We start from the raw sequence: 11,728 nt of genomic DNA, 5'->3' as shown, positions 1-11,728 counted from the left end.
TTTTTTCTTTTTAGCTGCCCGATTTTTTTTTCTGGCAACTTTAACTCCGGGCAAAGAATGTCGCTTGGATTCGTTAACTCGCACTTCGTCGAGTTCAGCAAAACCTTTGAGGGTAAACACCCCCAAACTTACACCAAAATGCCTTAAAATATCTAGCAGTCCTTCAAATCCTTTATTAAATTGAATCACTGCCATGTATGCACCCAACCGCAATGTTGACAACTCAACGAAAATTTCTTTTGGAATAAATTTCCAAAGAATTCCATTGAACGATTCATTTGCATTTTGGGTTTTCCCATGCAAGCATTTTTGTAGCAAATTTTTGTCACATAATTGCATGTATACAGGCTTGATGCTATTGAGGACATTTTTTGGAAGCCCTTTTGATTTTTCCTTGTATTTTTTTCCGTTCGATATGGCTTGCTGATATCTACACCAGCTCTCGGGCCCAACTGGACATTGACCATGCATTGGTTGTTTTGCACTGGAACAGCAGTGAAAAAATGCTGCAATTACTGCCTTTTGCATGCCTTCCAAATCATTCACATTACTACGGATAGCAATTCCGTAGTAATTTTGCAATTTATCGATGAAGGTGTCTGTAAGTTTTCCTCGACCTCCAAGACCTTTTTGCTTCGATTTTAATTTTCTTAGCCTTGTGCCAACACGCTTCTGTATATGTCCAATACACTCATATTTTGTAACGCTATCCTTCCCATAAACATCTTTCACAGCATCATATCCTTTTGAATCCCCGTCGCCATAGAATTTTATATATTGTAGTTTCCTCATGTCAGCAGACCTTTCAAAAATACGATAAGCACCAAGAGGTTCCATAGCACCAGACGAACCTGTATGTTTTGTACAGGTATGACTAGAGTTTATTGCTTCGCTGTTTTTTTTGTCACAAATTCTACACACTTTCGACATCACTTCAATGTCTAACACCTTTCCAGTGTCTATTGAAATGACCGTGACACATCCATTCAGAGATGAATACCCTCTTCGTTGCCATGTGCCATCAACTGACACACCGCACTGAGCTATTTCTTCAGTTACTGAGTCACCTCTAATTTCTAATGCAGCTTCCTTAATTGTTTTGGATGCCACGTTACTAGCAGCAGCTTCCAGTTTTTTTTCGAGATAGCCAAATGACTTTTTCGAAGGCACATTCACATTCATCGCAGAACACAGTTTTTTCGCTGCAGAATGTCCCCTGCCAATAACTCTCATACCAAAAACAAATGCAAGATTTATGGTATGCATTTTATTTACCTTTTGAGAGGTGCAGAAAGATATTGAATAGTCACAATTTTTACACTTTAATGTCATATTCATCGCTAAGCCAAATACAGACTCCTGGATAATGCTAACTCCACTTTTAAAACACACAGGACAACATAATGATGAAATAATGTCATTGAGGATTTGGAAATTAATAAGCACATTCTTTTCGTTGTTTATAGGAATATCTGAAGGTTTCGAAGATTGTTTTAATTTTGTTTCACTGACTGTTAACAGTGAAGCATCTAACTTACTACTTTTTGTAGCTTTACTGGAGTATCTGTTCCCTCCGAATTTCCGTTTGCGAGAGTAACACTTGTTTTTATTATTACCCATTACTAGCACTGTTAAAAACACTAACACTTTCTAAAATTTCACTAATAATCTATCAAATTAATGCAGATTACTATTATTTTTGTAAAAACTAAACAAGAAGATCACAACAAAATCGCAACGCACGCTACAAATGTAAACAAACTAATGTTGCCAGATTTCCTTAAATTTTACGTTGCCAGATATCCTTAAGGTGCAGAATTATTTTAAATATTAAATTAATAATATACTAAAATTATTTTTTAAAAAAATCGCGGAATTTCAATCAAATTTGACAGTTTTATGGGCATTTAAATGCTTACTTCCGGTTACTTGAACACCCACTTCCGGTTTACCGAGCTTTACTAATTTGCTAATATCTCGGCTTGTAATTGACGTAGAAACAAAGTACAAGCTGTTTTGTAAAGCTAAATAACTGCTTTATTCAATAAAACCAAAAACTAAAAATACGATTTTTTGAAAAAAATAGCCATTTCAACGTATTCGGATACCTTAAAAAGCAGCTGACCAAAGAAAATGGAAAACCAAAATAAGAATATAATCTAGGGAGGAGAAGGGATATTTAACGTTTCTATATGCCTATAAGCACGCGTAGTTATTCCATCATCGGAAACGTGCATTTTATCGTAATAAGTCGATAGAGCTGTTTTGTTTTGCACCATTGTTGTAAGCAAATGTTTTTTAGAAATGATGGAATATTGATTTTTTCGAATAACTAACTCATCTTTCCAAATATTTTTGTAAGTTTCGTAATTTAAAAGGGCTACGAACTTTTGCGAACTCCCTTACCTCTTTTTTTGCATGCGTTATCCCCAAACAGAAAGCTATATATCTTAGGCTTTAATCCAATAAATTCACTAATAGGTTCACATTTTTCGTGTTTTAGCGTTCCTGGTTTTCCTCTATTAATACCACTATATAATAGGTGGTTCTGAGGAAAATTGCTAGTGTCTGATATATCAGAGAAATCATTTTTTATATCCTCATATACATTCTTTGTGTGTATGCGTAAATAGAGCGAATCAGTATCGGTATATAATCATTCACAATTTTTATCATAAAATTTTTTAAAATTTGAATAATACAGCTCATACATTTTGAGTTTGAAAATCTCTAAAATTACAAACCCTATGTATATTGGTTTGTCTAAGATTAAGTTAGGTTTTCGCATCTTAAACAAAGTTTTTTCGTTGATTGGTTCAAAATACTCTAAGGCTGAACTTGATACATATTTTTGATTCGTCTCAGGCGTAAGCGCATCCCTTAAATTTATTCTTTTTCGCACATTTTGTAAGCATTTCCCAAAGGAAAAATTATTAAATTTTTTGCTTTCTGTTTTACATACTATTCTTTTTGAATTATTAAAATCGATATATTCTCTCAACCATAGTTTCTGAGCAAAAGCCAAAATTCCGTGATTTTTTTCAAAATCAATCCCTGTTCGAGATGAAATTTTAGATTTAAATAATAAGTTATGTAATTCATTTTGGGGAAAAATTCTGAGTTAATTTTTTACTTGGCAAAATATTTTTCAAATTAAATTTAGAGCACAATTGCTTTGAATATGGAGATATTATCTCATAAGTGATCTTTAGATGTTCAGGAGCCATAGGCCAATCATTGTCTCTCATGCTGTGATGAAGGTATTTCCAAATATAATATATAGCCTATATCAGAATCGAGAGAAATATCATCTAAATTAAATCTCTTTACCTCATCTGCAGTTAACCAATAAAATTCTACATAAGGCAATGGCTTACTGATTGCATAGCCGTATAAATTAACAGCATCTAATGCAAGGATTTAGTTTATCCGTTTTGAACTATCGAAACTGTTTGGTAATAAAGGATTGTTTGTTTTTGCAACTCGTTTCCCTACTAAACATATGCCACCGCGCATTTGGCTTTCGAACCAAATGTAATCTTAATGTTTCCTAATAGTTTCAACTCTATTTTTCAAAGTTTTGGACCTACATCGAATGTTAATTCGCTCATTGAAATATAATGAACAGGATCCAATCCATACCATTTCAGTGATGTATTTCGAAATGAGCAGTATACTTCTGTAAGCATTTTAACACCAGAATTTTGGTAAAGCTTTAAGTAGTCACCAAATGTTTGGTAGTTAAATGCTTGGTATACAAGCTTTGCGTGAGAGTAATCCGCTTCTGCAATGTGACTTTGATTCAAATCATTGAAAAATGCTTCCCGAGTTGGTAATCCTTTAACAGCCAATTTTTCAATAGAATCCATATACGAATAGGGAAAAAAGCCTTTACGTTTTAAAAAATGTCGTTTTTTTTTTTTTTTTTTTTTCTCCCATTTTTAAAGAAACTGTTACAAATTTCAAAACTATGCTCGGATACAATCAGATTGTTTATTAACGTATCAAGAGACGCATCTAAAAATTGATAACTATCCAAAAATTTGAGTTCGTCCAGAGTGAACATAGTGATTTTTTTCGAGATTTACTGAAATGATATTAATATTTTCTGCAAATTTAAATGGTAAGTTTTTTAATAAAAGATGAGAATCATAGTTCTTAGAATTATGAATAATAATCGGAATGAAAAACGTTTTTCTTTAAAGAATGTTACACCCTTAATGGGCTAGTCCTGTTGTAAAATTCTGATGATGTTCATGGTGCCTTACTTAGAAATCTGTTCGCTAAAAATGTTTTTTGCAAATTGCGTAGCGAGAAGGATCGTATAAACATTCATCGTTAATTTCTATTTTTCTCACTATATTTATTTCAGCTCTTAAAGTACGGTTAAAACCCCGAAACCCAGTATTTATTTCAGAAAAAGTTATTCTTAGTCAATCCTTTCTCCTCCTTTAAATTAATAATGCTGCTTAACATATTCCGCCATTTTTAGCAATCTCGAAATAAAAGTTTGAATTTGGTCAACTGCTATGTTGAATCAATTTTTGATATTCCGCTTATCATTATATTTTACATATGTTATGTAATAAGCTTTTCTAAATTCCTTTATCTTGATGCCGAGTCCTTTGCCTAAATAGATTGAATAAGGTAGGATTTTGCTTTTAGGGTTTTCAATTTCATCTGAGAGGTTAAGATCAAACTTTCTCTTTTTAGAGGATTTATGCTCTTCCTTGTCTTCATCTCTGAAGGCTGAGAACTCTGAGGCTCGATCTAAAAGCACACACTACATTTTATGACTAACTTGGGAATTTTATATTTTGTTTGAGACTAGAGGGGAAAATCTTAACCACAAAATATGAAATGCAAGCACTTACCACTTTCCATGTTGTGAAGCTCAATCTGTGATTAGAAAAATACCCATAAAACTGAATGGTAAGAGATTTTTGCATGTTGAATGTAGTTTGAATTTTTCATTTGGATCTGTTCTATGTAACAAAATCCAAATCGATCCGAGGCATTGTCTCTGTGAATGTATTGAACAATCTCAGAATTATTCAATAATTTGAAATAGACAACTTTCTTCGAATGATCTAGACACAGTCGTAAAACAACATGTTGCACAGCATCAATAAACGAATTAAATAAAGCAGGATGAATATACAAATATTCCTGCATAGAGCAAGCGTCGCAAATTACATATCCGTATTTCTCCGTGGTTGCAGCTCTTTTGAACATACGAGACAATTTGAGTCTATATATACATTAGTAGTATATAAATATATAATTCTGCATCACTTTGAAAAGTGATACAGACTTGGACATAATTTTTGACGAGAGAGCTCTTATGAATCTCAAGACCAGTGTATACATAGTGGGAATGCAAAGCGAAGCGACAGCCGCTATCGATAGTTGATGTCAGGAAAAGTTACATTTCAATCGAAAGTTGTTCGCATTGACTCCCAAGGAGAAAAATATCAACGATCTGTAAAGCGGGGTGAAAGCGTCAACAGCGATGCGTTACTAGAGAGCAGATTACAGAGACCTGGTTTTCCATGTGGGAACCCGGGAGGACGCAACTAGATATCCCCACTCGATTTTTTTCACGAGGTATCACCCAAACAATCATATATTGTTTAAGTCCTACTCCCCGTTCTCACATTTGCCGAATAATATAGATATAAAAAGTTTAAAAATTTGAACTGCGTTCAGTTGATGTGAAATCAACTGAAGCTGCACCTCACCCATTCCTAATGAAAAACTAAAAATTAAATTTTGAACGGTTTTAGCTGCTGAGAGGACAACTGAAACAGTAAGTTAGATGTTAGTAATTAGTAAGTATTCGCGACGTGAGGACTTGGAAGCTTAGTTAAATTAACGTGTAGCAGCTTCCATTATTCTACACGACAGTGTTTTAGGAAGTTTAACGCAACAATTCCCAAAATGTAGAAATGAAACCTAGCCTCCTCAGGTTATCTACTACCTGGGAAAAAAATGGCAGAATAAGATAGAAAGCTAAGATAAAAAGCAGCATATAAATGGACAACCCCATCTAAGCGAATATACTTCGAAAGAGTGACGCTTATGAAAATGATAGCAATTTCAATTTTCTCACTAATAATTCGGCATAATTGGATGTTTGCATTTTGATTCTCCTCTATTCGATAATGTGGTAGCATACAGTTCTAACTCTTGTTTAATATGGCTTATAGCAATACAGTTCCAAAGATCACCTCGTCTGTTGTTTTGGATTCAGTTCTCTGTTGACCTAAGCGAATATATTTTGAAAGCATGACAATGATGAAAATTATAGAAATTTCTTTTTTTCTCACTCATAATTCGGCATAATTGGATGTTTGCGTTTTGATTCTCCTCTATTCGATAATGTGGTAGCATACAGTTCTAACTCTTGTTTAATATGGCTTATAGCAATACAGTTCCAAAGATCACCTCGTCTGTTGTTTTGGATTCAGTTCTCTGTTGACCTAAGCGAATATATTTTGAAAGCATGACAATGATGAAAATTATAGAAATTTCTTTTTTCTCACTAATAATTCGGCAGAATTGGATGTTTGCGTTTTGATTCTCCTCTATTCGATAATGTGGTAGCATACAGTTCTAACTCTTGTTTAATATGGCTTATAGCAATACAGTTCCAAAGATCACCTCGTCTGTTGTTTTGGATTCAGTTCTCTGTTGACCTAAGCGAATATATTTTGAAAGCATGACAATGATGAAAATTATAGAAATTTCTTTTTTTCTCACTCATAATTCGGCATAATTGGATGTTTGCGTTTTGATTCTCCTCTATTCGATAATGTGGTAGCATACAGTTCTAACTCTTGTTTAATATGGCTTATAGCAATACAGTTCCAAAGATCACCTCGTCTGTTGTTTTGGATTCAGTTCTCTGTTGACCTAAGCGAATATATTTTGAAAGCATGACAATGATGAAAATTATAGAAATTTCTTTTTTTCTCACTCATAATTCGGCATAATTGGATGTTTGCGTTTTGATTCTCCTCTATTCGATAATGTGGTAGCATACAGTTCTAACTCTTGTTTAATATGGCTTATAGCAATACAGTTCCAAAGATCACCTCGTCTGTTGTTTTGGATTCAGTTCTCTGTTGACCTAAGCGAATATATTTTGAAAGCATGACAATGATGAAAATTATAGAAATTTCTTTTTTTCTCACTCATAATTCGGCATAATTGGATGTTTGCGTTTTGATTCTCCTCTATTCGATAATGTGGTAGCATACAGTTCTAACTCTTGTTTAATATGGCTTATAGCAATACAGTTCCAAAGATCACCTCGTCTGTTGTTTTGGATTCAGTTCTCTGTTGACCTAAGCGAATATATTTTGAAAGCATGACAATGATGAAAATTATAGAAATTTCTTTTTTTCTCACTCATAATTCGGCATAATTGGATATTTGCGTTTTGATTCTCCTCTATTCGATAATGTGGTAGCATACAGTTCTAACTCTTGTTTAATATGGCTTATAGCAATACAGTTCCAAAGATCACCTCGTCTGTTGTTTTGGATTCAGTTCTCTGTTGACCTAAGCGAATATATTTTGAAAGCATGACAATGATGAAAATGATAGAAATTTCTTTTTTCTCACTAATAATTCGGCAGAATTGGATGTTTGCGTTTTGATTCTCCTCTATTCGATAATGTGGTAGCATACAGTTCTAACTCTTGTTTAATATGGCTTATAGCAATACAGTTCCAAAGATCACCTCGTCTGTTGTTTTGCATTCAGTTCTCTGTTGACCTAAGCGAATATATTTTGAAAGCATGACAATGATGAAAATGACAGAAATTTCTTTTTTTCTCACTAATAATTCGGCATAATTGGATGTTTTGCGTTTTGATTCTCCTCTATTCGATAATGTGGTAGCATACAGTTCTAACTCTTGTTTAATATGGCTTATAGCAATACAGTTCCAAAGATCACCTCGTCTGTTGTTTTGCATTCAGTTCTCTGTTGACCTAAGCGAATATATTTTGAAAGCATGACAATGATGAAAATGACAGAAATTTCTTTTTTTCTCACTAATAATTCGGCATAATTGGATGTTTGCGTTTTGATTCTCCTCTATTCGATAATGTGGTAGCATACAGTTCTAACTCTTGTTTAATATGGCTTATAGCTATACAGTTCCAAAGATCACCTCGTCTGTTGTTTTGCATTCAGTTCTCTGTTGACCTAAGCGAATATATTTTGAAAGCATGACAATGATGAAAATGACAGAAATTTCTTTTTTTCTCACTAATAATTCGGCATAATTGGATGTTTTGCGTTTTGATTCTCCTCTATTCGATAATGTGGTAGCATACAGTTCTAACTCTTGTTTAATATGGCTTATAGCAATACAGTTCCAAAGATCACCTCGTCTGTTGTTTTGGATTCAGTTCTCTGTTGACCTAAGCGAATATATTTTGAAAGCATGACAATGATGAAAATTATAGAAATTTCTTTTTTCTCACTAATAATTCGGCAGAATTGGATGTTTGCATTTTGATTCTCCTCTATTCGATAATGTGGTAGCATACAGTTCTAACTCTTGTTTAATATGGCTTATAGCAATACAGTTCCAAAGATCACCTCGTCTGTTGTTTTGGATTCAGTTCTCTGTTGACCTAAGCGAATATATTTTGAAAGCATGACAATGATGAAAATTATAGAAATTTCTTTTTTTCTCACTCATAATTCGGCATAATTGGATGTTTGCATTTTGATTCTCCTCTATTCGATAATGTGGTAGCATACAGTTCTAACTCTTGTTTAATATGGCTTATAGCAATACAGTTCCAAAGATCACCTCGTCTGTTGTTTTGGATTCATTTCTCTGTTGACCTAAGCGAATATACTTTGAAAGTAATCAATCGGCTGGTATCCCAGTCATTTCACTGGTCTGCTCTAGGGGATCAAGCGATGGGGCCACCTTCTGGGGCTCTGCATTAAGGGTGGTAGACGTTCCTGGAAGTGGCTCTCAGCGTATAGGTTCCGGCTAGCACCATGGTAAGCGCCGAGGCTGGGAATGTCTAGAGCCGGTGGCTGCCATCCCTTGTTGGGCTCCGTGGTGGGCAGTGTCGTCGGAACCCGAATTTTTTTCTGACTCTTATGGGTTTTTTTTCTTCCGACACTGAACCGTTTTCTGAAATTGCTCGTTTTGTTATTCTCTCCATTCCTGATGGAAAAATATCTGAATTGTCTCCTTTTGCCGTTGAAAAAGCTTTGAAAGGTATTGGCGGTAGTCCAAAATCAGTCAAGAAACTTCGGTCGGGCGACTTATTGATCGAAACAACTTCTGCTCTTCAAATCAAATCCTTTTTGCAAGCAAAATCATTTTTAAATCATCCAGTTTCTCTAACACTTCACCGAACACTTAATTTCTGCCGTGGTGTTATATCTGAAAAGGAACTCTTGAATTCTCCAGGAAGTGAAATTATTGATGGCCTTGCCAGCCAAGGTGTAATTGCAGTGAAACGCATTTTTATGAAAAAAGAAAATGCTCTGATTGCCACTAATAGTATTATCTTAACTTTTAATACAACGAAATTACCATCCAGCATTAAAGCAGGCTACTTAAACTGTAAAGTACGCCCTTATATACCTAATCCTATCAGGTGCTATAATTGCCAACGTTTCGGTCATTCCAAGACAGCTTGTAGAGGGACACAGACCTGTTCTAGATGTGCAACTGCTGGCCATCAAGCCAATGAGTGCACTGCAGACCCACAATGTGTAAATTGTAAACAAGCACATCAATCCGACTCTCGAGACTGTCCACAGTGGAAATTAGAAAAGAAAATCCAAGAACTTAGAATAAAGAAAAACATATCATACTTTGAAGCAAAAAAGCTGTTGACACCTGAACAAAGACCATTTTCTTATAGCAATGTAGTGAAATCAGTAACTTCCTCAAGTACACTGACTGATGAAAACATTACAAAAATAATTTGCCCCCCGTTATCTAAATTAAAACCGATAGCTAAGAATTTTCCACTCAAAAATACTTCTGCATCCATTGAAACTGGGAAATCTAAACCAAACACCAAGCAGAAAGTTGAGACTAAGAAAGCAAACAAAAAATCTGACCAAATAAAACAAACTAAAGAAACAAAAGACAATAAATGAACTAAAATTTTAACAGAGCGTAGAGCCCAAATGTGGTCTTCACCAAAACATTCCATAACACAGGAAGACTTCTTAAAAGAACAGAAAAAGATTAAAGACAAAGACTCGGACAGTGATCCTCTCTTCAGTGTTCACTTGTCTGACGAAGAAATGTCCTTGAGTGACTCGAACGAATCGGTTTCCTCTAAGAAATTATAAAGCAGTTTTTCTCCTTTCTTCCCCCTCTTTAATGGCAGACTATCTTTCTTGGAATTGTCGTGGGCTAAAAACTAAAATTTCAGACTTAAAAGATCTCATCAATACTTATGCACCAGTTTGTGTCGCTTTACAAGAGACCCATCTGAAACCGGGCGATAACATCCACGTTTCAAACTACACTGCTTATTACAAAAATCATATAAATGATAGAGCTACAGGTGGAGTTTCACTGCTTGTTGCAAGCGGGCACCCATCCACTCCGTTGAATTTAAACACAAATTTACAGGCTATTGCTGTTCGGATACATATAAAATCATTGATAACCATATGTAATTTATATTTACCTCCTAATGAACACATCAATCAAACCGATTTAAATTGTTTAATTCAACAACTTCCGTTTCTTATCATCGGAGATTTTAATGGCCATAGCCTCATTTGGGGAAATTCTGACACCAATGCAAGGGGTTTACAGATTGAAAAGCTTTTACAGGATCACAATCTATGCCTTCTAAATATAGACGAACTAACCTATTTCCACCAGCCTACAAAATCCTTCCATGCAATAGACCTTGCCATTTGTTCTCCATCAATCTTACCGTTTCTTAATCTGACTGTAGACAAGTATCTCCACAACAGTGACCATTTTCCTCTGATTATAACTGATAATAGGCATAACCATCATAATTATTATCAACCATCTAGATATATATTCACAGCAGCTGACTGGAATACATTCTCTGCTCTTTCAAAGATAAGTAAAATTATGGTAAAAAATTATTCTATTGATCAAGCATTAGACTTAATAACCCTAACTATAATCCATGCTGCAAATGCGTCCATCCCACAGACTAAATGCACTCAGAGGAAGCAAAGTAAACCATGGTGGAATAGTGACTGTCAACAAGCCCGTAAGAAACAGAAGAAAGCATGGAACAATTTTCGAAGATATCCCACAACCGAAAACTTAATTGTATACAAAAGAGCCAAAGCAGAGTCACGACGTATTCAACGATATAGTCGTAGAATGTCGTGGCAAAAATTTGTTTCAACATTAAAAGTTCCTATTTCAAGCCGAGAACTTTGGCAAAAAGTTAAAAAAGCTACAGGCACTCATTTTTCTAATACTGTGTCAATATTAAATGTTAATAATCAGACTATATCAAATTTAAAAGACACAGCCAATACAATAGCTTCTACTTTAGCAAGTATATCCTCCAGAGAAAATTATAATCCACAATTTTTAAATTTCAAAAGACTTTCTGAGAACAAAAAATTGAACTTTGAGTCACAATCTGATTTGCCTTACAATAGTAATTTTACATTTCAAGAACTTCAGTTTGCTTTATCAAATGTTCATAAATCTTCTCCTGGCCCA

The sequence above is a fragment of the Argiope bruennichi genome, chromosome 11 (genome assembly GCF_947563725.1).
Source record: "Argiope bruennichi chromosome 11, qqArgBrue1.1, whole genome shotgun sequence".
Taxonomy (NCBI): Eukaryota; Metazoa; Arthropoda; class Arachnida; order Araneae; family Araneidae; genus Argiope; species Argiope bruennichi.
The sequence above is the reverse complement of the archived record's forward strand: the minus strand, read 5'-3'. Positions refer to the sequence as shown.